The sequence below is a fragment of the Ipomoea triloba genome, chromosome 2, assembly GCF_003576645.1.
Source record: "Ipomoea triloba cultivar NCNSP0323 chromosome 2, ASM357664v1".
Lineage (NCBI taxonomy): Eukaryota > Viridiplantae > Streptophyta > Magnoliopsida > Solanales > Convolvulaceae > Ipomoea > Ipomoea triloba.
The window spans coordinates 26,599,884-26,605,661 of record NC_044917.1 but is presented as its reverse complement, the minus strand read 5'-3'; positions in this window follow the sequence as shown (position 1 = coordinate 26,605,661).

Here is a 5,778-nt window from a genome sequence, read left to right as displayed (position 1 = left end):
GGATTGAGGAGGTGTCCTGCGTGGGTGGGCCATACAAGTGGTTGGTCCTGAGGGGTCTTCAAGCAGTATAAAAGTGCTGTGGTCCGTTCAAGACATGAAGACTTCTCTGGTTGGATAGTCTTGATCTTACCATTTCGCCAAAGAGACAAGGTCATTCACTGTCAGTCGGTAGTTATTATTATATATTATTTAATTATTTCTTAAGAAGAACCGCACAGGAACCCATATATATATATATATATACACACACACATATGCGATGAATCCTGAATGCTAACTCGAACACACAATTCAAAGACAACATTAAACACATAGTATAATTAAACACACAATTCAAAGACAACATTAAACACATAGTATAATTACGGAGTATTATTTAACAACACTAATTTGTTTTGTTTATCATATGTTGGAACTATAGCTATATGCATGTTCTTGGGTCACGTTTACATATATATTCCGTGCATGCATGAGTTAGGGCTCTCTCATATTCATGCACGAATTAGTTGACCAATGGTTTTGCTGACTGCACGTTAATTAACAGTGAAGAAATCTCGTTTTTCAAGGCAACATTTGATTAATAATCTTGTAAGTTGTAATGCATATACATTTGTTTAGTATCAACTAACTAAACTGTCATTATCTCTATACAGATACTCCGACCGAAAGCGCTTTGGTTGTCAAAGGAGAATATATTATATATTTTGTTCTTTAAATATGCCAATTGGATTGCGTTAATCTTTTTTTTTTTAATTAAATAATCAAATTAAGTTTTTTGAAAGCAAATAATCAAATTAAGTTAATCTTCCCATATCGTATCATTAAGATAATATTGTGTTTACACGAAGTATTCTCGTATATTATATCTACTAGCATCAGCAATTAAGAATATATATATATATGTTTACAATCATAAACTATGGATTGTGTCGGAGGTTTATGACTACATTGCTCCACCGAATTCAAACAATAATAACTGTACATAAAGGAAGATTGATTCTGAAACCAGCCAACTGTAATGCCCTATTATTTGCCGAAATTTTAGAAATTACAATTTTAAAATGTCTCAATACATAGAAAGAAATCACATTTACACTTTTAAATTAGTGTGCACAAAGGAAATTTCATTTTTATGTAATATTTTACAAATTACATAGACAGGAGATATAAACTATATTAATAAAATCATATCAGATGAACTCAATCGATAAGGTGTTGTTAAGAATTTAAAACTCATGACTTTTAAGTATGTGAGTCATACTTCACTAACTCAACCACCTTTTTAGGCACATATTTACAATTTTAGTCCAATTAAAGGATGTATTCCGTCTCCTTTTAAAAGTCGGAAACTAATAGTTCGACTCCACATTTATTATTTTATACTCCGTATATGTTTAACATGTTCCTACATGTGTGCATGACTGATTAATTTTTAACATGTTACATACAACATGTAAACCATGTCTTAATTAGCTTTTCATAGGGCTTGACTTTGATATCAATTGAAGGATGTATGCATAATATCTCAACTACCTGGCTAAATTGATAGTTTTAATACACAATCATTATTTTATATATCATATTCTCAACAAATTCATCATCTATCATCATCACCATTGTGTAATGCTAATGTGAGCTTTGAAGGCCTTATAAATATCATACCATGTACCTACGATCAATTTTGTGTGATGACTAAATATCAACATCAATCTAAATAGTATATATAGTTATACCTAATATAAACAAAATATCAGTATCAATTGATTTGTTTAAAAAAAAAAAAAAATTAAATTAATACTTAGGTACGATTTTCAAGGGCATATATATGATCATCTCTGCGTCCAGAACTCCACTAGCATATATACATATATAGAAACGAAAGATCTACGTGCATGCCTAGCTTGATTGTATTCATCGGTATTAATGCAAGAAATCAGGTTAGAACTAACTATTTTAATTAATAAAATATAATAAAATTCTGAAATTTCAGAATACTTACCATTTCTTTTCGTTTTTATGTCTCAGATATTGAATTTTGTCGAACTATATTCTTAACTCAATGAACTCAATGAATCAGTCCAGGACACATGAAAAGATAAAATAGAGCGTGTATGCTTTAGCTCACAAACGCCCCAGCCAACCCCAATCCATATATAAGAGTCCCATCTCTAAATTATCAGTGAGTTCTAGAGTTCGAACCCCAATTTAGTTCGTATATTTTTGCGCACAAAAAAGTGAAACCAACTCTAATCCATATCGAGGAGTTCTATCTTCAACATAGAGTATTATTTTTAATATACTGAATGTTTATTTTCTATATATTGAATGTCACGATCATTTTTAGTATGTTGAAAGTTTTTCTTTATACTACTTAAAATTGAACTTTTAATATACTAAAATGAACATTTATGAATGGTCTACATTGTAATGTGAACCATGGTCCATAGTATAATTTGCCTCAAGATCATCGGTGGCTAGGGTTCAAACCCCATAATACCACTAGATCAAAACGAGTTTTAAGTATAATTAACTTTTTAACTAGTTTTCAAAAAAAAAAAAAAAACTTTTTAACTATATATGTGAAATGCTCTGTTCTACAATTATTTTATTTTCTTATTTCTCTCTCTCTCTCACACACACACATTGTTTAGATGAAAACATATATGTTTCAGTCTATCCATTTGTACAGGTCAACGGTTGAAAGCTGTTAAAAGATATGGAGAAAAGAAAACATGATTTATTTTATAAATATTATTGTAAACTTGGAAGTTTGCAATAATTATAGAAGAGTTTCTTACCGGAATAGTCCCTCGACTATTGTGAAATTACCAATTTGGTCCTTGACAATTTTTCGTACCCAATTAAGTCCCTCGAGTTTGAAAATTTTAACCAATTTGGTCCTCCATTTATTTTGCCGTTAAACATCCGTTAAAATCGGGACTAAATTGGTAATTTTACTATAGTCAAGGGACCAAATTGGTAATTTTACTATAGTCAAGAGACCATTTTAGTGAAAAATTATCAATTTGGTCCCTTGGCTATAGAAAAATTATCAATTTGGTCCCTTTGACTATAGCAAAATTACCAATTTGGTCCCGATTTTAACGGATGTTTAACGGCAAAATAAACGGAGGACCAAATTGGTAAAAATTGTCAAAGTCGAGGGACTTAATTGAACACAAAAAATTGTCAATGACCAAATTGATAATTTCACAATAGTCGAGGGACCATTTCGGTAATAAACTCATTATAGAATTTATCCCATGTCTTTTTTTGTTTTTATTTATTTTTTTTGTTTTCTTTTTTGAAATCATCAACTATTGATCAACCCTAATAGGCCATTGTGATCAATCATTACATTTTACTGCATCATTCCATCGTTGATTTACCTATATTCATGAATCATATTAATTTTCAGTTTTACCTAAGAGTCTCTCACCCTCCTATATATGATTATCAATCTAAATTAATGTTACGAGGGGTCAATTTAGTTTCCACTTCAGCTATAGACATGGATTGAAAATCCAAAATTTAAAGCATTATATGTCTGGAAAACAAATTAGGCCGGTAAAAGTTGTGGTCCATGCATTCATATTTCACGATTTATATAGTTACATGATGTTGGATTCTAACTATATAAGATAGAAATTGAAAAATGTACAACATAGTATGTCTTCACCAAATAAGCTAAGGATAATGACCATTCATGAGTGTAATGGTTTTGTCAAAGTTTTGGTTGGTGGCAATAGGTACCTAATCTTGTTAGTGTCTTACCCTTAATGGGATATATTGCAATGCAGATGTGAAAGTTTGTTTTGAAAAGAGATGCCCTCGTTTCATTTAATATGGTTGCTTTAGTTAACGAGATTTGATTTAAGTTATTTATGTAGAATAATTATATTACATGGAATCATTAATATGTGATAATAAGGATCCTACTAACCTCCAGCCCTGTAAGTATTTTGTCTCTCACTTCTACTCAGCTTTCTCTAGATGGTGTATGTGAAATGTAGTGTGAGCACTGAGAGGACTGATGACCTTAAATAAATATGAGCGGTCATTGTGGTAGTTGTTTATCATTAGGTCTCCTAAACCCTAACCAGACTCCTAATCATATATAAATGAAGTCTAGCTATTAAGTTATTAGTGTCGCACCACATATCAAACACTTAATATTATCATAACTTATCCTAATGTTATAATAATAATAATAATAATAATAATAATAATAATAATAATAATAATAATAATAGGAAAACGTTACAATTTACAATTTTATTTTGGTAATATTTAGAATCTAAAATTTATATATTTAAAAAATGAATTCAAAGTATTATCAAACATAATATATTTTTTAAAATTATATAAAAAAAAAACTATAAAGAAAATAAGTAAAGAACAAAGAGTGGGTTTAACCAATTGTTAGTAAGCAAGACAGGTAAAATGAGACAAAAATGATATATCTTTTTGGACAATTTCACTTTTAATTTGATCCTTTGTTCTTAGTGACATTGTCACTTTTAGTCTTTAATTTAACTATAAAAACGACCAACATTAGTAGTTCCTCAATTATTCCGTTTTCACCATTATATTATTGATCCTCTAGCATAACTTCCAGCAAAGATCTATGGGAAACAAGGGAAAATTCATAATTTTGTAACACCTAACTTTGATTTATGTATTTTGTAGTCATATAAATTTAAAGGAAATCTTAATTTAAACTATGCTCGTCGAGGATGTTCGCATTTCATCATCGCAGACTGGTGAAATGAAAATAAAGTAGAGGTACTCATTGAGTTTATGCAACTACAAAATGTATAAATTAGACCTTGCTTGATTGTGAAAATTTTCAAGTTTGTCATTGTCTCCAATAGAGATTTTTCAGAAATTATAATAGAGAATTAAATGTAAGAAAATAAAGTAAATAGTCAAGAAATGACTATTGATTGTTTTTATATTTAAATACTAAAAGTGACAACACTACTAAGGACATGAAATCAAAGGTGTGGAATTGGTCATATCTTTATTGTTATGATATTTTTATTCAAATGTTTAGATTTTTGTTGTTTAACTTTAATGTGAATTAATGTTTTGATTTGAAGGCATATGAAATAAATTCAAAGGGTCCTTATTATTATACTAATAAGTATTTAGGACCATGTATACATGGTTGAAATTATGGCACGTTATCTTATTTATTTGTTTATTTAATTGGTATAGAAAAGAACTATTTGTCGAGTGATCACCAAACGTTTATAACAATGATAATTATAATGATATATACGTGAGCTCTGCTTTGCTAGTTGCTAGTAGAAGATGCAAGGTTCAAATTCTATTAATGACTAAAAAGGGTCTTATTGTATATACATCAATCTACAAGTACTGAGGCATGTTGTTCAGTTGATGCACATTTTACGATTTATTTCATCTACCGACCTTTAAAATAGAAAAGGTGAGGGACTCTTAAATCTGGATTCAAATTTATGCAGGTTTGGAAACCTTGAAAAAATGAAAAAAAAAAAATGATAAACCTACGAAAGGTTATTATTTCTGGAAAAACAAGAAGGACGGAGGTGGATGATATTGGGTAAGTTGCAAATACGAGTCGAGTTACATTCTCTCCTTAAAACCTTATTTACTGCCTCTTAAAGTGTGATAAGTCTGAAACTTTCATTGTTTATTTGGATATGGTGGCTAGCTAGAGCTAAGACTTCACGGACATTTCTAACAGGAGTCCGTAAAGACCCGGAAATAAAAGTAATGACATTTTCATTAGCA